At 47.0% G+C, this 26,439-nt stretch overlaps 1 long non-coding RNA gene across 3 annotated transcripts; it reads left to right on the top strand.

The window, feature by feature from the left end:
- Positions 1-1,085: 1,085 nt before the first annotated feature.
- LOC140475393 (uncharacterized) lies at positions 1,086-26,061 on the top strand. 3 transcript variants are annotated; one of them, XR_011959935.1, is made up of 4 exons: positions 1,086-11,463; positions 14,896-15,024; positions 20,788-20,891; positions 25,933-26,061. It is a non-coding gene; the product is annotated as an uncharacterized lncRNA (long non-coding RNA). The 3 variants fall into 3 exon arrangements; XR_011959934.1 differs by lacking the exon at positions 20,788-20,891 and having other exon boundaries at positions 1,098-11,597; XR_011959933.1 differs by lacking the exon at positions 20,788-20,891 and having other exon boundaries at positions 1,103-11,463.
- Positions 26,062-26,439: the final 378 nt, after the last annotated feature.

Here is a 26,439-nt window from a genome sequence, read left to right as displayed (position 1 = left end):
TCAGGTGTATTCTCCACCCTGTCTACCTGTGCTGACACCTTCAGACATCCAGGGACTTGCCCACCGAGGTCCCTGTATTCCTCAGTACTCCAGAAGGACCGACAATTCATGATGTATATCATTCGTTTCTTAGACTTCCCACAGTGCATTACCTCACAGTGATCAGAAGTAAACTCTGTCTCACATTACTCTGCTCAGTTTATCATCTGATCGATATCAGACTGCAGCCTGAGTCCATACCCCTCACTATGGACAACACCCTCACCTTTCATGTTATCTGCAAACCTACTCATGTTACCTTCTGCTTTCACATCCGAGTGATTAATGTCTATAATGAACAGCAATGACTCCTGCACAGATCCCTGTGGTACACCCGCTGGACAAAAGCTTTCAATCACAAAACCAACCCTCCACCAATTGCGGACCCAATTCACCAACTTACCTTGGATCCCATCGGATCTTCCCTTTTGGACCAGCCTTCCGTGTGGGACCTCGTCAAAGACCTTAATGAACTCCATATAAACCACATCATCTGCACTGCCCTCATCAATATCAGAGGACAGTCGTCTAGCAAATCCATACAGACAAACCCTAATGAAATTGCGGGGTTTTTTTTTTGGCGAATGCCTTGTATCGGTGTTCTTCTTCCTCTTTTTGCAGTTCTGATGTACTGCAGCGTGTTGTGGCCCTTTTGAACAGTGTCTTGATGCAACTTCTTTTGTGTGTGTTGGGGTGGTTGCTTTCGTAGTTCAGGACTTGGTCTGTGTGTGTGTCTTTCCTGTAAACCTTTGTGGTGAATTATCCATTCGGTGTTCTCTGCACCATCACGTCTAGGAATGGGAGTTGGTTGTCCTTTTCTTCCTCTCTAGTGAATCGGATTCCTGTGGGTGTGGCGTTGATGAGCCGGTGTGTGTTCTCTATTTCTGTGTTTTTAATTATTACAAAGGTGTCATCTACATATCTGACCCAGAGTTTGGGTTGAATTTGCGGTAAGACTGTTTGTTCTAACCTTTGCATTTCTGCTTCTGCTATGAGTCCAGAGATGGGTGAGCCCATGGGTGTGCCGTTGATTTGTTCATATATTTGGTTGTTGAATGTGAAGTGTGTTGTGAGGCACAGGTCTAGTAGTTTGAGTATGCCGTCTTTGTTGATAGGTTCAACGTCCTGTTGTCTGTTCTGTATGTCCAGCAAATTGGCTATTGTTTCTCTGGCTAGGGTTTTGTCGATAGAGGTGAACAGTGCCGTTATATCGAATGAGACCATAGTTTCTTCCTTGTCTATGTGTATATTTCTGATGATGTCCAAGAATTTCTGTGTTGACTGTACAGAGTGTCTGGATCCACTGATCAGGTTTTTCAGTTTCTGCTGAAGTTCTTTAGCCAGTTTGTGTGATGGTGTCCCTGGTAGTGATACTATGGGTCTGAGTGGGATGGCTGGTTTGTGCACTTTAGGTAGTCCATAGATTCTGAGGGTGTTCTTACTTTCAGGTTTCATTCTCTGTAGGTCAAACCTGGTTATCTGTCCTTTTTTTTGTAGGTTTCTGAGTGTGTTGTTTTTCCTATTGGTGAGCTGTGGCGTGAGGTCAAACTCCACGCAATTTCATCCACAGATGCCTCAGGGAAAGACAACAGAGTGAAGACATGTCATGACCCAAAGGACTAGCCACACTACCATACATCAAGAACATTTCGGAACTGACAGCCAGACTACTGCGACCACTCAGACTCATAACAGCACACAAACCAACAGCCACTCTCCAACAACAACTCACCAGAACGAAGGACCTGATACCCAGCATGAGCAAAACCAACGTAGTGTACAAACTCCCATGCAAGGACTGCACAAAACACTACATAGGACAAACAGGAAGACAGCTAACGATCCGCATCCATGAACACCAACTAGACACGAAACGACACGACCAGCTATCCTTAGTAGCCACACACGCAGATGACAAGCAACGTGAGTTCGACTGGGACAACACTACTATTATAGGACAAGCTAAACAACAGAACAGCCAGGGAATTGCTGGAAGCATGGCACTCATCCACAGATTCAATCAATAAGCACATTGACCTGGATCCAATATGCCGGCCACTGCAGCGGACAGCTGGAACTAACAACCGGAAGCGGCAGATACAAACCACTATAAATGCCGGAGGAAACATCACAGAAGCGCTTCACAGGAGGCTCCCAAACACTGAGGATGTCACCTAGACAGGGGACGAAACGTCTGCAACACAAATTCCCAGCTCGGTGAACAGAACCACAACAACGAGCACCCGTGCTACAAATCTTCTCACAAACGTTGAAGCCCTTTAGACTCTACAAAGCTCCGTCATGAACAAGCCACCATCTCTCTATTTCCTTTGCCTTCTTCAGTGTCTGCAACTCTCGCTGTATCTTCCAGTAACGTTCTTTATTAATGCAGGTCTGCCTAGCTCCCCAGATAACCTGTTTCATCCCCTACAGCTCCTCAATCACTGTAACACCCTCTGCTCTGTCTCATTGACCTCTTCCCCACTGTCGTCCAGGCACAACAGCGATCCTGTAAGAGAGCAGTGCGGATTGTGATGTTATAAATCTCAGCTGAGGCTTGAGGCCTACCATTACCTGGGAGTCACAAGGGGAGAGAACCTGAGAGAGTACAGCACAAAGCGGGAAAATATAAATCAGCAGCGAGGGTCAAGGCCGACTGGGACTTGGATTTGGATGAAAAGCAGAGCAGGAGGCTCGAAATCAGCACCAAGTCACAGAGGGAGTGACCGTGTGAGGGAGCAACTTGGAGCAGGGGCTTGAGGCTGACTCACACCTGGAAGAATGTAAATCAGTACTGAGGATCTAGGCCCAGTTGTACCTGGGAGTCAGAGAGACGGTGACCCTGTGAGGGAGCAGACTGGAGTGAGAGCTGGACGATTACACGTCCGAGGAGACACATCACTGTGTGTGCACGTGTCCCTCCATTGTTCTCTGTGTGTGTGTGTGTGTGTGTGTGTGTGTGTCCCCTTCCCTCGCTGTGTGTGAGCATGTCCCTCCCTCACTGTGTGTGTGAGCGTGTCCCTCCCTCAATATGTGTGTGTTTGTGTGTGCATATGTCTGCGTGTTTCCCTCCCTCACTTTGTGTGTGTGTGTCCCCTCGCTGTGAGTGTGTGTGTGTCCCTCCCTCGCTGTGTGTGTGTGTGTCGCTCCCTTGCTGTGTGTGTGTGTGTGTGTCCCTCCCTCGCTGTGTGTGTGTGTGTCGCTCCCTTTGTGTGTGTGTGTGTGTGTGTGTGTTTGTGTCCCTCCCTCGCTCTGTGTGTGTGTGTGTGTGTGTGTGTGTGTCCCTCCCTCGCTGTGTGTGTGTGTTTGTGTGTGTGTCCCTCCCTCGCTGTGTGTGTGTGTGTGTGTGTGTGTGTGTGTGTGTGTGTGTGTGTCCCTCCCTCACTGTGTGTACGTGCGTGTGTGTGTGAGTGTGGCCCTCCCTTGCTGTGTGTGCATGTGTCTCCTCCTCGCTGTTTGTACGCGTGTCCCTCCCTCGCTGTGTGTGTGTGTATGCGTGTGTCCCTCCCTTGCTGTGTGCGTGTGTCCCTCTCTCGCTGTGTGTGTACGTCCCTCCCTCGCTCTGTGTGTGTGCATGTCCTTCCCTCCCTCGCTCTGTGTGTGTGTGTGTGTCCCCCTTCCTTCGCTGTATGTGTGTGTGTGTCTTTCCCTCGCTCTGTGTGTGTGCATGTCCCTCCCTTGCTGTGTGTGTGCGTGTGTGCGTGTGTGTGTCCCTCCCTTGCTTTGCGTGTGTGTCCATCCCTTGTGTTTGTGTGAGCGTGTGTGCATGTGCCTCCCTTGCTCTGTGTGTGTGTATGTATGTGTGCGTGCCCCTCCCTCGCTTTGCACGTGCGTGTCCATCCCCTATGTGTGTGACCACCTTGCTGAGTGTGTGTGTCCCACCCTTGCCGTGTCTGTGTGCGTCCCCTCTCGCTGTGTGTGTGTCCCCCCTCTCAATTTCTGTGCACATGCCCGCCCCCTCGACATGTGTGTGATTGTCCCTACTTCGCGATGTGTCCATGTCCCTCCGTTGGAGTGTATGTGCGTGTCCCTCCCTCACTGTGTGTCTGCATGTCTCTTCCTCGTTGTGTGTGCGTATCCCTTTCTTGCTGTTTGTGTGCGTGTCCCTCCCTCTGTGTGTTTGTGTTTGTGTGTCTTCGCTGCGTGTCTGTGCGTGTCCCTCCCTCGCTGTGTGTGTGTGTGTGTGTGTGCGCGTGTCCTCCTCGCTATGTGTGTGTGTGTCCCCCTCCCTCGCTGTGTGCATGTGTCCCTCGCTCTGTGTATGCGCACGTCCCTCCCTCGCTGTGTGTGTGTGTGTCCCTCCCTCGCTGGGCGTGTGTGTGTTCCTCCCTCGATTTGCGTATGTCTCTGCGGGTATCCCCCTCACTGTGTGTGCGTGCATGTCCTTCCCTCGCTGTGTGCCTGCGTGTAACCCCCTCACTCTGTGTGTGTGTGCATGTCCTTCCCTCGCTGTGTGTCTGCGTGTATCCCCCTCGCTGTGTGTGTGTGTGCATGTCCTTCCCTCGCTGTGTGTCTGCGTGTATCCCCCTCACTGTGTGTGTGTGTGCATGTCCTTCCCTCGCTGTTTGTCTGTGGGTATCCCCCTCACTGTGTGTGTGTTTGTGTGCATGTCCTTCCCTCGCTGTGTGTCTGCGTGTATCCCCCTCACTCTGTGTGTGCGTGCATGTCCTTCCCTCGCTGTGTGCCTGCGTGTAACCCCCTCACTTTGTGTGTGTGCATGTCCTTCCCTCACTGTGTGTCTGCGTGTATCCCCCTTGCTGTGTGTCTGCGTGTATCCCCCTCACTGTGTGTGTGTGTGCATGTCCTTCCCTCGCTGTGTGTCTGCGTGTATCTCCCTTGCTGTGTGTCTGCGTGTATCCCCCTCACTGTGCGTGTGCGCATGTCCTTCCCTCGCTGTGTGTCTGCGGGTATCTCCCTCACTGTGTGTGTTTGCGTGTCGCTCCCTTGCTGTGAGTGTGAGTGTGTGTGTGTGTGTCCAAAATTTGCACCATCAGTGGATTGGCCATCATAAATTGACTGTGGTATTCAGGAATGTGTGGTTTAAGTAAGTTCACCACGAGAAATGCAGGGTTTAATGTATAGGTAGAGGGGTGGGTCTGGGTAGGATGCTCTTCAGAGTTTTGGAATGGACTGGTTGGGCCGAATGGCCTGGTTGCACACGATGTCTAATCTATTCAGGTTATTGTCCAGCTCTGTCAACCATCACCGTCTCTTACACCTTGCCTTATCCCCAATATTCTCCTTAACACTGTAATCTCCTCCAGACTCTAAAACATTCCTTGCCTATGTAACCTTCTCCAGTCCTGACAAAGATCGATATGTCTGTCACCTCTTTCTGCTTTTAGAACCCTCACTATAACTATTACCATTTGGTACAGCACTCCCAATCATTGTTCCCTCTTGAAACTCCCATAAACATTTGTATCTTTGAAAACTCATCTGGACTGTCTCAATTTCCCTTTGACAGTTACGTGCTGAGACCTGCTCTATTTCAGTGAAGTAATTAAGTCTTGGCAACACTCACTGTTATAATCTCCCTCCAGCCTTACAGCACTGAGGATCTGTAGAAGGTCTTTTCACCCCGACAGCCATCTCTCTGTCTGTAATCTCCTCCACTCCCCATAATACATTCTCTCTGAGCTCCTCTGTAGTCCACTAAACTCTCCCTAACACTGTCTGTATCAGTGTAACCTTCTCCAAAAAACAACCTTCCCTATCTGTGTAAATCCCTACACCAGTCCCTATCCCTCTCAGCTCCGTCTAACAATACAACCCTCCATGTCTGTGTATTCACCTTCAGTCCCTACTCACCTCCCTATCTGTGTAACCTTCTCCATGCATTTTTGCTTCAGTCTCTTCAACTGTCCCTGTCAGTGTAACCTCTTCCAGACGCGAAAACTCTCCTCTTTTTGACTTACTCAGACCACACAACCCTCACTATCTATAACCTACTCCTGTCTGAGAAACCTACCTCTGCAAATTGCTCCAATTCTCCATAAGCTCCTGCAGCTCTTACATCCCTCCCTATCGACCAAATCTCTTCCAGTCCCTAAACACCAACAGTCTGTGGAGACCCGACCACCATCCCTATCAGTGTAATCCTCTCAGGTTTCTGCAGTAATCCTGATCTGTCGAACTCACTCCATGCCTGTTCCTCTCCCAATCCAGTCCCTACAAAACCCACTATCTATTTAACACCCTCCTGTCACTATCACCCCCATGTCAATGTAAGCGCCTCCTGTGTTTCTCCACCATCTACCCATCTCCATAACCTTGTCCAGCTCTTACACCACTATCTGTTTAAACGTCACCTTCCTCTACAACTTCCTCCTGTTTGCGCTATGCTCCCTTATCTGTGAAACTGTGTCTGACCAAAATTGTTATCCCAGTGTCTGAAAAGAAATCCAGATTCCACAGCCTCCATAACCCCCAGAACCTAAGCCTTCCTATGTCTGCAAACATCTTCAGTCACGACTCCCCTGAATATCTCTGTTTGTTCTTCCAGTAGATACAAACATCTTTATCTCTGTAATCTGCTCAGCTCCCTAAAACACTCCCTGCCTGTGATCCAGCCCTGTCCTACAAACATCCTTATCCCTGTAAACTTCTCTATCCCTCCCAACATTCCCATCTCCATGAACCTGTCAGCCCTACAGCTCTCCACATTTCTGTAACCTCCTGTGGGTCTATGGTCCTCCCACCCTGTGAAACTACCTTTCATCCCCATATTCCTCCCAATCTGGGTCCTCTGCTCCAGATCAGGCCGTTGCTGTCTCTGTAAACACCTCCACTCCTGACAACTCTTCCCATTTGTGTAACCTCGTTCAGACCCCATACTCTCCAGCTTCCTGAATCCTCTTCCTGCATTGCAACCAAAACCACATGTTTCTGTAATATCCACCAGTGCTTACACCTTCCCCAACTCAGGAACCACTTACAGTCCTAACAAAGCACCTAAACTGCGAACCCTCTCATTTCCCTACAATCCTCCCCAACTCCCTCCCTCCTGAAATGCCTTCATCACCATGAAACCACAAAATTACTGAAGCCTACTTTTGGCATTGCAATCCTCCGAATGTCTGCGAAATCCTCCTGTCCTGATATCCATCCCTATCTCTGTAACCCCCACCACCCTCCAGAGTCCTTCTGGGGAACATGGCAGAGGAGGGAAGATGTGTAAAGTCCAAGCCATGTTACGGAGGTAGAATTCTGGGAATTTCAGATTTGGTCAAATGTCTGTGGTGTGAAGATTATTGGCGAGGACTCTAAAGACAGGATTTATGACGACTTGGAAAACGAGAGTTAAATTAGCCAGTCAGTTATGGGTTTGTGTGGAGTCAGGTCATGCCTCACAAACCTTATTGAATTCTTTGAGGATATGGCAGAATATGTTGATGGCTCATTCAGAAAAGAAGGAAAATTGGGATACAGGGAAATCTGTCTGTCTGGATACAGGATTGGATGGCCCAGAGAAGACAGAGGGTGGCAGCAGATGGACAGTATTGAGCCTGGAGCTCAGTGACCAGTGGTGTTCTGTAACAATTGGCACTGGGACTCTGCTCTCTGTGATTTGTGTAAATGATTTGGATGTGGATGTTGGAGAGTAGGTTAGTAAGTTTGCCAATAACATGAAGGTTGGTGGAGTGGTGGGGATTGTGGAGGGCTGTTGTAGGTTGCAATGGGACATTGACAGGACGCAGAGCTGGGCTGGAAGTGGCAAATGGAGTCCAATCCGGAAAAGTGTGAAGTGATTCATTTTGGAAGTTCGAATTTGAATACAGAATACAGGGTGAAAGGCAGAATACTTGGCAGTGTGGAGGAACAGAGATCATGGGGTCGGTGTCCATAGATCCCTCAAAATCGCCACGCACGTTTGAAGGGTTGTAAAAAAGGCATATGTTGTGTTGGCTCCCCTTAGAAGGGGATTGACTGTAAGAGCCGTGAGGTTTTCCTGCATCTTTATAACGTCCTGGTGAGACCACACTTGGAATATTGTGTTCAGTTCTGGTCCCCTATTTACAGGAAGTCTGTGCACGTTTTAGAGAGTGTACACAGGAGATTTACCAAGATGCTGCCTGTAATGGAGAGCAGTTCTTACGAAAAAAGGTTGAGGGAGCTAAGGCTTTTTTCATTGGACTGAAGAAGGGGGCGGGGTGACTTTGTGGAGGTGAACAAGATGATGAGAGGCACAGAGTGAGTGAATAGTCTGAGACGTTTCCTCCTGTGGCATAAATGGTTATTACAAGGCGGCATAATTTTAAGGTGAATGGAGGATGGATAAGAGCATAGAGAATGGTAGGTGGTTGGATGGACTGCCAATGGTGGTAGTAAAATTACTTTCGGGACATTTAATAGAATCTTGGACAGATACACGGATAATAGTAAAATGAAGGGTATGTAGTTTACTTTGATCTTACAGTTGGACAAAGAGTTGGCATGAAATCATGGCCGAAGGGTCTTGGGCTGAACTGTTCTGCGTTCTGTGTTCAGTCTGGTAAACTGGGTAATATGCTCAGATCAGTGGAAGAAGGATATGGCATTCAGGAGGAGCTAGTGAACTGGTACAAAATTTGCTTGTTGGTTGTAGAAAGAGGGTGGTGGGAGACATGTTGTTTTTCTGACTGGAGGCATGTGACCAGCGGTAGAGTGGGTCCACTGTTGTTTGTCATTTGGATAAATGGTTTGGATGGAAACATTGGTTTCCTGGTCAGTAATTGTTTTGGGTGACACTGAAATTGGTGGTAAAGTGGACAGTGAAGAAGGTTATCTATGATACAACAGGATAAACAGTATTGCTGGGATAGTGGGCTGAAGAATAGCAGATGGAGTTTAATTAGATAAAGCTGGGGTGTTCCATTTTGGTGAAACAAACCAGGGTGGGGCCTGTGCAGTTAATGTTCGGGCCCTGGGTAGTGTTTTCAGTCAGAGACCCAGGGATGCAGGTATACAGTTCTTTGAATGTGGTGTCACAGGTAGACAGGCTGGTGATGCAGGTGTTTGGGATGGTTACCTTCATTCAGGAGAGCATTTTTAGTAAGAGTTGGGATGTCATGTTGTGGCTGTAAAAGGCATTGGTGGGGCCACCATTAAAACATTGTTGATCAGTAGGAAGAACTCATCTAGTTCACTAACCTCCTTTCGGGAAGGACATCAGATTTTCTAACCTGGTCTGGCCGACATGTGACTCCAGACCCACAGCAATATGGCTGACTCTGAGCTACCCTCTGGGTAATTAGCAGAGGGGTCAAAGAACGTTGTTCCAGGCAGTGACACCCACATCCCATGAATGAATATATAAAAATACCTATGTCCCTGCGTACCTCTGCAAACACCTTCAGCTGCAGCAATCCGTCCTGGCTTTGTAACACCCTGACCACTCTCTGTAACACTCTCACCACCTCCAGCACCTTCACCTCTCCCTGTTCCTATTGTGTCAATGAACCCTGACCGTTGCTCCCCTTCCCGCAGCCCTCCTGCAAGCAGACCCATTGGAATCCATTAACATTTACTCCTAAATCACTCGATCACTTCAGGATTTTAAGTACTCATTGGTGATCTTCTCAGCTTCATAATCTAGTATGATCCCTTTTGTCCTGAGTGCGGGACCAGTGGGAATTTCTTGCTGAGGTTTTTACTGTTTCAATGGAATGTCCTTTTGTTGAGTATTTTGCGTTGTCAAATGTTTTCCACTGTTCATTAACAGGCACATATTTCAGTCTGTTTAGCCTATTTACCTTGGTCAGTTCTCCTCTCAACTTCATGTCATTGGTTATTTTTGTTTCTAGTTGTAGCTTGTCCTTTCTGTGATTCACTTTAAAACTTTATATTTCTTTAAATTGCACTTTATCACAATTTCCCAGAGGATCTCTCCAGGTGACATTACTCATTCACTAAGTTTCATTACATGGTCCCTCTGCGATAGTTATGTCCCTTAACAGTTGCACAATGTGTTTTTCAAAGAAACACTGAAAAAAAATTAACCGAACTCCTCTTCCAATATCAAGGTTGACCGTGTGATTGTCCCAGATTATACAAATAATAAAGTTTTCCAAAATTATCACAATACCTTTGTTAAAAAATTCCAATGAGTTCCTGATTAATGCAGTGACGAGCCATGAAATGCTGTTCGGTGGGTGGTCGAAAACTGTTCTGCTGCTTGAGTCCTTGGCAAGTAGTAGCCAGAATTTATATTCAGACTGACTCTACTTCATGATCTGAGGCTAAATGATTTCTCTGTAATGCCTTTGTTATCCATTATTGTTAGCGTTGCCCATTTTGCCTCAGTTTGCACAAGATGACGAACCACTGAATATTTTTGTTCACCCTGTATCCATGTCTCCCTGGTGTCGAAATCTCTTTTATCGCTGTGTCACAAATCCGTCGACCTTATTGCAGCAACGTTGTCCATTCAAAAAAAAAACATAAGATACTCTCTTCCACAATTTTCTGTCACAAATCTATTTGCTGATGTACAGTTTTAGTTAAACTCTGTCCCATCCTGTTCCGAATGCTTGTCTTCAGCCATATTCCCATGCTGTTCCATTGCTTCACCTTTTCCCTTTGGATTTGGAAAGCTCCTTTCACCTGCATCCTCTCTGTCAGTTTAATGCCCTGTCCATAAACCTACCGACATGATTGGCCAGGACACTGCTCCCAGCACAGTTCCAGGGGGACCATCCTAATAGTTTTTTTTAAATCAGGTATAGGATGTGTGAGTCTCTGGCTGACCAGCCTTTCTTGCCCAGCCCTAGAAGCCCTTGAGCTGAGTAACGTGCTTGGCCATTGCAGAGGGTCATTGAGAGGCAAACCCTTTGCTGTGGGGATGTAGTGCAGACCACGTGAGGATGGGCAGATGTCCTTCTCTAAAGGACAAATGTTTGGATTTGTTTTACATCAGTAATGGTTTCATACTTATTTGTGAATTGTTAATTCTTATTTTTAAAATTATTGATTTCAAATGTCTCCTTTTCAGATGGCGGGACTCAATCCTGCCTCCCCTGAACATGAGCTGAGGTTTTGGATACATTCTCTCGCAATAATACCACTAGGCCATTACTTCACCTGCTCACTGGGTGCTCATCCCTGAGCACTGATACCAGGGCATCATGAAGCTAAACCCATTCTTCCAACACAATTGTGTGATCCTGACATCTTCCAGCAATCTGGGACTATTTCTTAATATCGCTCCATTCTCCAGATCTCTGTGGGACTCAGTGCCATTCTCCATGTGCAACCCTCACTGCATCTGTTTAATTTCCCATTCTGTCTATTTCTCTGTCTCCTGTAGGTACTCAGGAAAGTCCTGACTCAATAGTCTTCCCAGCTGCTGGGTGGATCGTCCATTACCTCATTGAACACAGTTGGTCCGCCAGAGAGAGACAAAGGGAAAGGAGATCTGGAGCCTTCAATAAATCCTGTAGTGAAGTAAGGTCTCCCAAAGTGCACAGAGCAAAGAACAGTGAGAGTGCTCCAAACATCTGTTAACACAACATGACATAGATACAGTGCTGGAGGGGAGCACAGTACACACACGCACACCCTGGTGCTGGAAAAGCACGGTAGGTCAGGCAGCATCCGAGGAGCAGCCTGATCGATATTTCGGGCAAAAGCCCTTCATCAGGAACAGAGGCCGGGAGCCTGCAGAGTGGGGAGATAAATGAGAGAGGGGTGGGGATGGGGAGAAAGTAGCATAGAGTACAATAGGTGAATCGGATGGGGAAGGAGGTGATAGGTCAGAGTGGAGGATGGGGGAAGGTAGCAAAGAGTACAATGGGTGAATGGGGGTGGGGATGGGGGTGATCGGTCAGAGAGGAGGGTGGAATGGATAGGTGGGACGGGAGATAGGCCATTACGACAGGTCATGAGGGCGGTGCTGAGCTGGAAGGCTGGAGGCGGGGTGAGATGGGGGAAGGGGAAACGAGGAAACTGGTGAAGTCCATATTGATGCCCTGGGGTTGAAGTGTTCCGAGGCGGAAGGTGAGACGTTCTTCCTCCAGGCGTCGGGTGGTGAGGAAGTGGCGGTGGAGGAAGCCCAGGACCTGCATGTCCTCGGCAGAGTGGGAGGGGGAGTTGAAATGTTGGGTCACAGGGCGGTGGGGTTGATTGGTGCGGGTGGCCCAGAGATGTTCCCGAATGTGCTCTGCTAGGAGGTGTCCAGTTTCCCCAATGTAGAGGAGACGGCATAGGGAGCAACGGATACAATAAATGATATTGGTGGATGTGCATGTAAAGCTTTGGATGTGGAAGGCTCCTTTGGGGCCTTGGATGGTGGTGAGGGAGGAGGTGTGGGCACAGGTTTAGCAATTCCTGCAGTGGCAGGAGAAGGTGCCAGGAAGGGAGGGTGGGTTTTTGGGGGGCATGGAACTGACCAGTTAGTCACGGAGGGAAAGTGGAGAGGGGTGGGGAGGGAAAATATCCCTGGTGGTGGGGTCCGTTTGGAGGTGGAGGAAATGGCGGTGGATAATTTGGTTTATACGAAGGTTGGTCGGGTGGAAGGTGAGCACCAGGGGCGTTCTGTCCTTGTTACAGTTGGAGGGGTGGGGTTTGAAGGTGGAGGTGCGGGATGTGGACGAGATGCGTTGGAGGGCATCTGTTACCACGTGGGGAGGGAAATTCCGATCTCGAAAGAAGGAGGCTATCTGATGTGTTCTGTGGTGGAACTGGCCCATCTGGGAGCAGGTACAGCAGAGGCGGAGGAATTGGGAATAGGGGTTGGGAATTTTGCAGGCGGTAGGGTGGGAAGATGTGTAATCTAGGTAGCTGTGGGAGTCGGTAGGTTTGTAAAAAATGTTGGTGAAAGTTGGTTGTCATTAATGGGGATTGAGAGGCCCAGGAAGGGGAGGGAGGTATTAGAGATGGTCCAGATAAATTTAAGGTCAGAGTGGAATGTGTTGGTGAAGTTGATGAATTGCTCAAACTCCTCGAGGGAGCACGAGGTGGTGCCAATGCAGTCATCAATGTTGCGGAGGAAGACGTGGGGAGTGGTGCCATTGTCACTACGGAAGATGGACTGTTCTACGTAGCTAACAAAGAGACAGGCAGACCTGGGGCCCATACGGGTGCCCATGGCTACCCCTTTGGTCTGGAGGATGTGGGAGGATTTGAAGGAAAAATTGTTAAGGGTGAGGACAAGTTCAGCCAAACGAATGAGCGTATCGGTGGAAGGGTACTGTTGTGGACGTCGGGAGAGGAAGAAACGGAGGGCTCGGAGGTCATGGTGGATGGAGGTGTAGAGGGATTGGATATCCCTCATTGTGAAGATGAGGCGTTGGGGGCTGGGGAAACGGAAGTCTTGGAGGAGGTGGAGGGTGTGAGTGGTGTCTCGAATGAATGTGGGTAGTTCCTGGACTGGGGGGACAGGACAATGTTGAGGTAGGCAGTCATGAGTTTGGTGGGGTAGGAGCATGCTGAGACAATGGGTCGGCCAGGGTGGTCAGGCTTGTGGATCTTGGGAAGGAGGTAGAACCGGGCAGTGGGGGATCCCGGACAATGAGGTTGGAAGCTGTGGGTGGGAGATCTCCTCCTGAGGTGATGAGGTTCTGTATGCTCTGGGAGATGACGGTTTGGTGATGGGAGGTGGGTCATGGTAGAGGGGGTGGTAGGAGGAGGTGTCTTTGAATTGGCATCATGGCTTCAGCGGTGTAGAGGTCAGTGCACCAGACTACCACTGCACCCCCTTTATCTGCTGGTTTGATGGTGAGGTCGGTATTGGAGCAGAGGAAGTGGAGGGCTGCACGTTGTGAGGGTGAGAGGATGGAGTGGGGGAGGGGGGAGATAGGGTGAGGCAGTTAATATCTCGGTGCAAGTTGGAAATGAAGAAATCGAAGACAGGTAATAGGCCAGCGCGGGGTGTCCAGGCGGATGGAGTGTATTGGAGGCCGGCAAAGGGGTCCTCAGAAAATAGGCGGGAGTCTTCATTGTAAAAGTAAGCTCTGAGGCGGAGGTGGTGGAAGAAGTGTTCGATGTCACGGCGTGTATTAAATTCATTGCTGTGTGGATGGAAGGGGATAAAGGTGAGGCCTTTGCTGAGGACTGATCATTCGTCCTCAGTGAGGGGGAGGTCAGGGGGAATGGTGAAAACACGGCAGGAATGGGAGCTGGGACCAGGCGTAGGTGTGGAGCTGGGGGAGACGACGGAGCCTGTAACTGGAGTGGGTGTGGTGTTAGGGGGAATGGGGATGGAGTCATGAGCAGGGGTGGTGTTACCCTCAGGGTTCTGGGGGCAGGGATGGTGATGGTGGGACCTGGGGGTGGTGTCAGCAGAATGCAGATGGGTGACATTGGTGTGGGCGGAAGTGGTGGCAAACACGGCAGTGGGGGGGCGAGGAAGTCACTGAGTGTGTGGCATCAGCGATGATGTGAGGGGCGGGAATGATGTCACTTGTGGTGTTTGCGGAATTGTGAGGGTGGCATTTACTTTATTTTAACCAATAATTTCCTGTCACAAATCTGTTTGACAATGTTGTATTTTAATTAAACTCACCCCCTTCCTGTTTCTTTCTTTTGGTCTTCATTCACATCTCGATGGTGTTCCAATAATTCAACCTTTCTCTTTGGACTTGGGAAGTTCTATTCACCTCAGACCTGTCCCCCTCCTCATCTGTGTCCATTTGTAGCACACTGCATAATGTGGTACCAGTGGGTCTAATTGCAGCCTCCGTCAGTGTCTCTCACTCTTGCATCTACTCCAGATCCTGAGCCAACAGCATTCTCCACACCAGAGGGAAGCAACTGCACAGGCCATGGATGGAGACCGGGAATTTCCAGATCTCTGTGGGACTCAGTGCCATTCTCCATGTGTACCCCTCATTGCATTAGTCTCATTTCCCATTCTGTCTACTTCTCTGTCTCCTGTAGGTATTCCTGATGTCCCTCACTCAGCAGAATTCCCAATTCCTGCCTCAGCCATCACCAAATTGAAGACAGTTGGTCAGCCAGAGAGAGATGGAGAGGTAGATCTGGAGCCTTCAGTAAATCCTGCAGCCGGTAAGATCACTCACAGTAAACAGCACAGGGAGGAGTTAGTGGACTTTAATTCAGACCCTGAGGGCATGATGTCGGAACAATGCTGGGCAAGGAACATGAGAAAATTCTCAGGCTTCATTATCACCATCTTGTCTGTAAATTCATCTGTTCCACAGAACCCTCCCTCTGTCTGTCAGTTTCTCCATTGTCTGTTTCATCGATACCACTTCCCCGATCTCTATCAGCCCCTACAATTCTGCTTATCCCTGTAAGCTCCTCATATCAGTAAAACTCTCCTAGTTCTGCCTTTGCCTTTAATCCCGGATTCTGTCACATCACTCCTTAACTGAAGAAAAACAACTCTTCAGTTCCTTAAGCCATCCTGTTCAGTGTAGTCCTTTCCAGACCTGAAAAACCTCCCTGTCTTTGTGACTTTTTTGAACTCCTACCACCTTCATGATCTCTGTGACCTTTTCCGTCACGACAACAATAAAGCTCTGTATCTTCGTAACCCCCTCCAGCTGTTAGACTCCTCCTTGTCTCTGGGCACAGTGCAGAGTGACCCTGCTTCTCTCATAAATTAGTTTCTCCATTTCTAATGATGACTATGAACTCTTTCTGTCTCTAAAACGCATTCAATCTCTGTAAACTCTGCTGGTCCCGATTGATGTAATTTCCTTCGGTTACTGCAAACCTTTATACCTTTAATCTTCTCCAGACGCGACCACACAATTTATTTCTATAACGTCTATGAGTGATAGAGTCATAGAGATGTACAGCACGGAAACAGACCCTTCGGTCGAACCCGTCCATGCCGACCAGATATTCCAACCCAATCTAGTCCCACCTGCCAGCACCCGACCCATATCCCTCCAAACCCTTCCCATTCATATACCCATCCAAATGCCTCTTAAATGTTGCAAATGTCCCAGCCTCCACCACATCCTCTGGCAGCTCGTTCCATACACGTACCACCCTCTGCGTGAAAAGGTTGCCCCTTAGGCCTCTTTTATATCTTTCCCCTCTCACCCTCAAACTATGCCTTCGAGTTCTGGACTCCCTGACACCAGGGAAAAGATTTTGTCTATTTATCCTATCCTATCCATACCCCTCATAATTTTGTAAACCTCTATAAGGTCACCCCTCAGCCTCCGAAGCTCCAGGGAAAACCGCCCCAACCTGTTCAGCCTCTCCCTGTAGCTCAAATCCTCCAATCCTGGCAACATCCTTGTAAATCTTTTGTGAACCCTTTCAAGTTTCACGACAATTCTTCTGATTGGAAGGAGACCGGAATTGCACAAAATATTCCAACAGTGGCCAAACCAGTGTCCTGTACGGCCACAACATGACCTCCCATCTCCTGTATTGAATACTCTGACCAATAAAGGAAAGCATACCAAATGCCGCCTTCACTATCCTATCTACCTGTGACTCTACTTTCAAGGAGCTATGAACTGCACTCCAAGGTCTCTTTGGTCAGCAAGACTCCCTAGGACCTTACCATTACGTGTATAAGTCCTGCTCAGACTTGCTTTCCCAAAATGCAGCACCTTGCATTTATCTGAATTAAACTCCATCTGCCAGTTCGCGCATTGTCCCCATCTGGTCCAGATCCTGTTGTAACCCTCTTCGCTGTCCACTACACCTCCAAATTTGGTGTCATCTGTCAACTTACTAACTATACCCTTTATGCTCACATCCAAATCATTTATGTAAATGACAAAAAGTAGAGGGCCCAGCACTGATCCTTGTGGCACTGCACTGGTCACAGGCCTCCAGTCTGAAAAACAACCCTCCACCGCCACTCTCTGTCTTTTACCTTTGAGCCAGTTCTGTATCCAAATGGCTACTTCTCCCTGTATTCCATGAGTTCTAACCTTGTTAATCAGCCTCCCATGGGGGACATTGTCGAATGCCTCACTGAAGTCCATATAGATCACATCTATCATCTGCCCTCCTCAATATTCTTTGTTAAATCTTCAGAAAACTCAATCAAGTTTATGAGACATGATTTCCGACGCACAAAGCCATATCGACTATTCCTAATCAGTCCTTGCCTTTCCAAATACATGTACATCTTGTCCCTCAGGATTCCCTCCAACAACTTGCCCACCGCCGAGGTCAGCCTGACCGTTCCATAGTTCCCTGGATTGTCTTTACCACCGTTCGTAAACAGTGGCACCACGTTTACCAACCTCCAGTCTTCTGGCACCTCACCTGTGACTATCGATGATACAAATATCTCAGCAAGAGGCACAGCAATCACTTCTCTAGCTTTCCACAGAGGTCTCGGGTACACCTGATCAGTTCCTGGGGATTTATTCACCTGTAACCGTTTCAAAACATCCAGGACTTCCTCCTCTCTAATCTGAACGTTTTGCAAGATGTCACCATCGATTTCCCTACAGTCTATATCTTCCATATGCTTTTCCACAGTAAATGCTGATGCAAAATATTCAATTAGTATCTCCCCCATTTTGTGCTGCTCCACACAAAGGCCGCCTTGCTGATCTCCCTAGTTACCCTTTTTTCCTTAATGTATTTGTAAAAACCCTTTGCATTCTCCTTAATTCTATTTGTTAGACCTATCTCATGTCCGTGTTTTGCCCTCCTGATTTCCCTCTTAAGTATATTCCAAATTCCTTTATACTCTTCTCAGGATTCACTCGATCTATCCTGTCTATACCTGACACATGCTTCCTGCTTTTTCTGAACCAAACACTCAATTTCTTGAGTCATACAGAATTCCCAATACTTACCAGCCTTCCCCTACACCCTGACAGGAATATACTTTCTCTGGATTCTTGTTATCTCATTTCTGAAGGCTTTCCATTTTCCAGCCGTCCCTTTAGCTGCGAATATCTGCCTCCAATCAGCTTTCAAAAGTTCTTGCCATATACCGTCAAAATTGGCCTTTCTCCAATTTAGAACATCAACTTTTAGTTCTGGTCTATCCTTTTCCATCACTATTTTAAAACAAATAGAATTATGATCGCTGGCCTCAAAGAGTTCCCCCTCTGACACCTCACTCACCTGCCCTGCCTTATTTCCTAACCTTTCCTAGCCTAAAGTTTTGCACCTTCTCTAGTAGGTACATCCACATACTGAATCAGAAAATTGTCTTTTACACACTTAAGAAATTCCTCTCCACCTAAACCTTTAACACTATGGCAGTCCCAATCAATGTTTGGAAAGTTAAAATCCCCTAACATACTAACCCTATTATTCTTACAGATAGCTGAGATCTCCTTTCAAGTTTGTTTGGCAATTTCCCTCTGACTATTCAGGAGTCTGTAATACAATCCCAATCAGGTGATCATCCCTTTCTTATTTCTCGGTTCCACCCAAATAACTTCCCTGGATGTATTTCTGGGAATATCATCACTCAGCACAGCTATAATGCTATCCCTTATCAAAATTGCCACTCCCTCTCCTCTCTTGCCTCCCTTTCGATACTTCCTGTAGCATTTGTATCCTGGAAGATTAAGCTGCCAGTCCTGCCCATCCCTGAGCTATGTTTCTGTAATTGCTATGAGATCCCAGTCCCATGTTCCTAACCATGCCAAGAGTTAATCTGCCTTCCCTGTTAGGCCCCTTGCATTGAAATAAATGCAGTTTAATTTATTAGTCCTACCTTGTCCCTGCCTGTCCTGACTGTTTGACTCCCTTCTGTTCTCAGCTGGACCCGTCTCAGATCAAGCTCCCAAAACCCTCCCTGTGATTGTTACCACGTCCCATCGCCGCATTCCTCCAAATCCCTGTCAAGTCCTCCCATTCCTAACACGCGCCCTGTATCTGTCACCTGTCCCAGCTTCCAAAACCATCCCTATCTCTGTAAGACACCTCCCACCCCCCTGTCCCAGTTACTACAGTCCGCTGTATCACTAAATGTCAGTAGTCACTATAATATCAGAGTAAGGTGTGAAAGCAGGAATACTGTACTGGGTTAATGATCAGTCGTGATCATATTGAATGGTGGGACTGACTCTGTGGTCAAATGGCCGATACCTGCTCTTCTTTCCTGTGCTTCTCAATAAACTTACTATCTATATAACCTCCATCAGTCCCCACAGCCCTCCCTATCTTGATTAACTCCTTCAGTCCCCACGACTCTTCCTATCTAAGTAACCTGAATCATTCCCCACAAACCTCCCGAACTCCATAACTTCCAAAAGGCCCCACGACCCTCCCTATCTCCATAATCTCATCCTGAGCCAACGACCCTCCCGTTCCGAGTAACCTCCTTCAATCCCCATGATCTTCTTAATCTGTGCAACCTCCTTCAGGCCCAAGAGTCCTGCAGATCTCTTTGGCCCCTTTCAGGCCCCATATCACTCCGTATCTCCATCATGTTCTTCAGTCACCACTGCACTCTCTGTGTCCATAATCTCATACAGTCCCTACATCACTCCCTATCTCCATAATGTTCTTCAGTCCCCACGACCCTCCTTATTTCCAAAACATCTATTACCTGTTGAACCTGTAAGCTACCTTTTTTCAGATTGATAAACACGAACTACCATAACCCTTTCTGCTGCCAGTCTGAAACCAAACAGTGTTAGCCTGATAGTAGGTCGGGAGCTGAAATATGTTTGAAAGGATATGCCAATGAACAATAACTGGACCCTTAGAAACGCTTTTAATGAAAAGAGAATGTGTTTTTGACCATGTTGGATTTTATTTTTATTGGTGTGAATATAAATGGCAGTATAGATACAGGTGTAGGGGTGGTTGTACCGAAGATATGGTTTATTTGAATTTTCAGAAACGTTTACACAAGTTTCAATAAGGGCTAAAGAATAACTTGGTAGAGAATAGGACACCTTAACTGTCAGGAGGTGGGTGAGATATTAGACAAAATAGTGTTGTCAGAATTTACTGTGGAGAAAGACATGGAAGCTCAAGAAGTTGGGGAAATAAATAGCGATATAGAACATAGAACATAGAACATTGAACAGTACAGCACAGAACAGGCCCTTCGGCCCACGATGTTGTGCCGAAATTCTAACCTAGATTAAGCACCCATCCATGTACCTATCCAAATGCCGCTTAAAGGTCACCAATGATTCTGACTCTACCACTCCCGCGGGCAGCGCATTCCATGCCGCACCACTCTCTGGGTAAAGAGCCCACCCCTGACATCTCCCCTCTACCTACCACCCTTCACCTTAAATTTATGTCCCCTTGTAACACTCTGTTGTACCCGGGGGAAAAGTTTCTGACTGTCTACTCTATCTATTCCTCTGATCATCTTATAAATCTCTATCAAGTCACCCCTCATCCTTCGCTGTTCCAACGAGAAAAGGCCGAGAACTCTCAACCTATCCTCGTAGGACCTACTCTCCATTCCAGGCAACATCCTGGTAAATCTCCAAAGCTTCCACATCTTTCCTAAAGTGAGGCGACCAGAACTGCACACAGTATCCAACTGTGGCCGAACCAAAGTCCTGTACAGCTGCAACATCGCTTCACGACTCTTGAATTCAATCCCTCTGCTAATGAACGATAATACTCCATCGGCCTTCTTACAAACTCTATCCACCTGAGTGGCAACCTTCAAAGATCTATGTACATAGACCCCAAGATCCCTCTGTTCCTCCACCTGACTAAGAACCCTACCATATCTTGGAAAGAATCCTCAAAAGAGAAGAATAAGTGCTGGAATCATAAAACAAATAAAGGTAGATCAATCCTCAGTCACTTATTAAGTCGATCCTAGAATATTGTGGGAATCTGGGGAAGAGGTTGCGGTGTCCCTTACAGAGATATTTATATTATCAACAGACACAATAAGTTACTGGAAGACTGGAGGGTGGCTAATGCTGTTCCATCACTTAAGGTCTGCAAGGAGCAGCCAGGAAATCACAACTCAGTGATCCCAGTGCTGGGTAAGTTGTTGGAGGAAATTCTGAGAGAAAGGAGCTACATATATTTGGAAAGGCAAGGGCTGATTAGAGATAGTCAGCATGGCTTTGTGAGTGCGAAACCGTGTTTCACAAACCGGATTGACTCTTCGAGGGGTTGACCAAGAGATAGATGAAGGCAGAGCAGTCAGCGTTGTCTACATGAACTTCAGCAAAGCATTTGACAAGGTTCCAAGGAATGTAGAACATCTAGTCAAGAGGAAGAAGGAAGCTAACTTAGGTTTGAGGAACCAAGGATCAGAAGCAGGGCTCTAGAGAGTTACATGGGGCAGCACGGTGGCTCAGTGGTTAGCACTGCTGCCTTAGAGCAGTAGGGACGCGATTTCAATTCCAGCCCCAGGCGACTGTCTGCGTGGAGTTTGCACAATCTCTCCATGTCGGAATGTGTTTCCGACAGGTGCGTCGGTTTCAACCCACAGCCCAAAGATGTGCAGGTTAGGTGAATCAGCCATGCGTTGCCCAAGAAAGGGAATATAGATAATCCTGGGAATCACAGACCTGTCAGTCTTCTGTCTGTGATGTGCAGATTATTGGAGAGGACTCTGAGAGTCAGGATTTATGATTCCTTGGAAAACCATAGTTTGATTAGAGGAAGTCATCATGGCTTTGCAAGGGCCAGGTCATGCAGCACAACTCTGATTGAATCCTTTGAGAATGTGACAAAACACATTTATGGCTCATTGAGAAAGTACAGAGCATGGGATACAGGGAAACCTGCCTGTCTGGATACAGAATTCCTGGCCCATAGATGACAGAGGTTGATGACAGATGGAAATCATTCAGCCTGGAGCTCAGTGACCAATGGTTTTCTGCAGGGAGAGGTCAAAGAAATCTCTGCTCTTTGTGATTTTTGAATGAGTGGAAGAGTGGGAAAGGAAGTTTACCAATGACACAAAGGTTGGTGGAGTGGTGAATAGTGTGGATGTCTGCTTGAGGTTACAATGGGACATTGACAGGATGTAGAGCTGGGCTGAGAAGTGGCAGATGAAGTCAACTCTGGAAAAGTGTGAAGTGATGCATTCTGGAAGGTGAGACTTGAATGCAGAATATAGGGGTAAAGGCAGAATACTGAATACTGTGGAGGAACAGATGGATCTTGGATTTCATGACAAGAGATCCATCAAATTTGCCACCAAGCTTATAGTGTTGTTAAGAAAGAAGATGTTGTATTGGCTTTCATTAGCTGGGGGATTGAGTTTTAAAGCCATGAGGTTATGCTGCAGCTCTATACAGTCCTGTTTCGATCCCAATTAGAATATTGTGTTCAGTTTTGATCCCTTCATTACAGGAAGGATGTGGAATCTTTAGAGAGGGTAAAGAGATTTACCACGATACTGCCTGGACTGGAGGGCATGTCTTATGAAGAAAGGTTGAGGGAGTGAAGGCTATTCTCATTTGAGTGAAGAAGAGTGTGGTGTGATTTGGTAGAGGTGAACAAGATGGTGTGAGGCAACGATAGAGAGAACAGTGCGAGACCTCTTGATCCCATGGCATACCTGGTCCAAGGGGGCATAATTGTAAGGTGATTGGAGGATGGGTAAGGGGAGATCTCAGATGTAGGTTCTTTACACAGAGAGTGGTGGGTGGGTGTAAGGGGACACTTTAACTTACTCTTGGATGGGCAAAATGAAGGGTATGTAAGTTAGTTTGATCTTATAGTCAGGTAAAAGATGGGCATGGCATCATGGCCGAAGGGTCTTGTGCTGTACTGTTCTGTGTTCTACGTTCTGTATGGTAAACTGGGTAATAAGCTCAGATCAATGTAAAAGGATACGGCATTCAGGAGGAGCTAGTCCACTGGATACAAAATTGGGCTTGAGGGTTGGAGACAGAGGGTGATGGGAGGCATCTTATCTTTCTGACTGGTGACATGTGACCAGCGGTGAAGTGGGTCCACTGTTGTTTGTCATTTGGATAAATGATTTGGATGGGAATATTGGTTTTGTGGTAAGTCAGTTTTTTGAGTGACACTGAAATTGTTGGTAAAGTGGACAGTGAAGAAAGTTATCTATGATACAACAGGATGAACAGTCCTGCTGGGATAGTGGCTGAAGAATAGAAGATGGAGGTTGATTAGATAAATGGGAGGTGTTCCATTTTGGTGAAACAAACCAGGGTGGGACCTGTACAGTTAATGTTCGGGGCCCTGGGTAGTGTTGTCAGTCAGAGACCCAGGGATGCAGGTAGACAGTTCTTTGTAAGTGGTGTCACAGGTAGACAGGTTGGTGAAGCAGGCGTTTGGGGTGGTTACCTTCTTTGGGTAGAGCATTGAGAGTAGAAATTGGGATGTCATGTTGTGGCTGTACAGGACATTGGTGAGGCCACCATAAAAGCATTGTTGACCAGTAGAAAGCACTCATCTGGTTCACTTACGTCCTTTAGAGCAGAACATCTGACATTCTAACCTGGTCTGGCCTGCACGTGACACCAGACCCACAGCAATATGGTTGACTCTGTGCTATACTCTTGGTAATTAGCAGTGGGGCAAAGAATGTTGGTCCCATAGTGACATCCTCGTCCCATGAATGAATAAATAAAAATACATTTGTCCCTCCCTACCTCTGCAAACAGCTCCAGCGGCAGCAATCTGTACCTGCTTTGAAACACCGTTCAGACCCTGACCACTCTCTGTAACACTCTCACCACCTCCAGCACCTTCAGCTCTCCCAGTTCCTTTTGTGACATAAAAACTTTATAATTATTCCCTCTTCCATCTGACCACCTCCTGCGAGCAGACCCTTTGCAATCCCTTTAAAACTTACTCCTAAAACATTCTCTCACTTCAGGATTTTAAGTACTTTTTGGTGATCCTCTAAGCCCGATAATCTCATATCCTTTTTACTTGAGTGAGGGACCGATGGGGATTTCTTGCTGAGGATTTGTCTGTTTCAATGGAATGTCCTTTTGTTGAGTGTTTTACACTGTTCCTTCAAATGTTTAGCACTGTTTATTGACAGGCACATATTTCAGTCTGTTTAGCCTATTCACCTTGGTCAGTTCTCCTCTCCAACTCATGTTATTGGTTATTTTTGTTTCTACTTGTAGCTTGTCCTTTCTGTGATTCACTTTAAAACTTTATATTTCTTTAAACTGTACTTTATCACAATTTCGCAGAGTATCTCTCCAGGTGACATTACTCATTCACAAAGTTTCATCACACAATGGTCGCTCTGAGATAGTTATTTCCCTAGCCAGTTGCACAATTTCTTATTCAAAGAAACACTGAAAACTAATTCTCTGAACTCCTCTTCCAATATCACTCTTGCCAGTATGACTGTCCCACATTTTGAATATTGATGTTTCCCAAAATTATCACAATGTGTTTGTTAAAAAATTCCAATGAGTTCCTGTGTAATGCAGTGATGAGCAACGGAATGTTGTTTGGTGGCTAAAACTATTCTGCTGCTTGTGTCCTTGGCAAGTAGTAATCAGAATTTACATTCAGACTGAATCTACCTCATGATCTGAGACCAAATGCTTTCTCTGTGATGCCTTTCTTATCCATTATTGTTAGTGTTACCCATTTTGCCTGAGTTTCCGCAAGGTTTTGATCCATTGAATATTTATGTCCACCTTTTGTTCACCCTGTAACCATGTCTCTCTGTTGTCTAAACCTCTTTTATCTCAGTGTCACAAATCCATCTACCTTATTGATAAGACTTCGTCCATTGAAAAAAAAACATAATTTACTCTTTCCCACAATTTCCTGTCACAAACCTATTCACTTATGTACAGTTTTAGTTAATCGCTGTCCCATCCTGTACCTTTCAGATTACCTTCAGCCACATCCCCATACTGTTCCGATGCTTCATCTTTTCTCTGTGGATTTGGAAAGCTCCTTTCACCTGGACCCTGTCCCTGCATCCTCTCTGTCAGTTTAAAGCCCTGTCCATAAACCTACTGACATGATTGGCCAGGACACTGGTCCCATCACGGTTCCAGTGGGACCATCCTATTGGATTTTTTTATAAATCAGGTAGGGGATGTGGGTGTCTCTGGCTGACCAGCCTTTATTGCCCAGCCCTAGCTGCCCCTGAGCTGAGTAGCTTGCTTGGCCATTTCAGAGGGCAATTGAGAGGCAACACTTTGCTGTGGGTATGTCGTTCAGACCATGTGAGGATGATCAGATCTCGTTGTTGAAAGGGCAAGTGGGCGGCATGGTGGCTCAGTGATTAGCACTCCTGCATCACAGTCCCAGGGTCCCAGGTTCGATTCCAGTCGCGGGCGATTGTGTGGAGTTTGCACCTTCTCCACGTGTCTGCGTGAATTGCCTCCAGATGCTCCGGTTTCCTCTCACAGTCCAGGGATGCGCAGGTCAGGCGAATTGGCCGTGCTAAATTGCCCATAATGTTAGGTGTATTAGGTCGAGGGAGATGGGTCTGAGTGGGTTACTCTTTGGAGGGATGGCGTGGACTGGTTGGGTCAAAAGGCCTGTTTCCACACTGTATGGAATCTAATCTAAGGGATTGTGATTTTTGTACATCAGCAATGGTTTCATATTTGTTTATGGATTGTTAATTGCTATTTTTAAGATTATTGATTTTAAATTCCACCATATCTTATGATGGGATTCAAACCTGCCTCTCCTGAACATTAGCTGAGGTTTTGGACAAATATCCGAACAATAATGTTACTAGGCCATCACGTCACCTGCTCACTGGTTGCTCATCCCTGAGCACTGACACATGAAGCTAAACCCATTCTTCCCACATGACTGTGTGATCCTGAAGTCTTCCAGCAATCCAGTGATATCACTTAGTCTCTCTCCATGTGGTATCCCTCACTGTGTGGGTCTAATTGCGGCCTCTGTCAGCGTCTCTCACTCTTGCAGCTACTCTAGATCCTGAGGTAACAGAATTCTCCACTCCAGAAAGACGCAACAGCACAGGCCAGGGATGGAGTTTGGGATTTTCCAGATATCTGTTTGGGCTCATGTCCATTCTCCTTGTGTAACCCTCACTGCATCAGTCTAATTTCCCATTCTGTCTATCTCTGTCTCCTGTAGGTACTCAAGAAGTTGCTGACTCAATAGACTTCCCAACTGCTGTGTGTCTCATCCATCACCTCACTGAAGATGGTTGGTCAGCCAGAGAGACAAAGGGAAGGGAGATGTGGAGTCTTCAATAAATCCTGCAGTGAGGTAAGATCACTCATAGTGCACAGAGCAGGGAGCAATGAGAGGGCTCCAAACATCGCTAACAAGACATGATATAGATACAGTGCTGGATTGGGAGCACAGTATAGACACACCCCATGCTCAATCACCACGTGTACTTTAACTTATGTTGCACTAAGACAGCTTCGGGAGTTCAGAGTTATCAATCCAGTCCTGTGCTGTCTTAGTGAGCATCAGGACAACAGAGGTTAAAGCCGGCTTCTGACGAGAGGTTGGGAATGCTGCCTGGGATCTTTCTGTTCCGTGTTCTCCCTCTAACACTGTACTAAGACTCACTACTCCGCAACACTATCTGTGGCATGGCTTGTGCACCACTGTCTTCAGTCATTTTTAACT

The sequence above is a fragment of the Chiloscyllium punctatum genome, unplaced genomic scaffold, assembly GCF_047496795.1.
Source record: "Chiloscyllium punctatum isolate Juve2018m unplaced genomic scaffold, sChiPun1.3 scaffold_1612, whole genome shotgun sequence".
In the NCBI taxonomy this organism is placed as follows: Eukaryota; Metazoa; Chordata; class Chondrichthyes; order Orectolobiformes; family Hemiscylliidae; genus Chiloscyllium; species Chiloscyllium punctatum.
The sequence above is the reverse complement of the archived record's forward strand: the minus strand, read 5'-3'. Positions and strand labels throughout refer to the sequence as shown.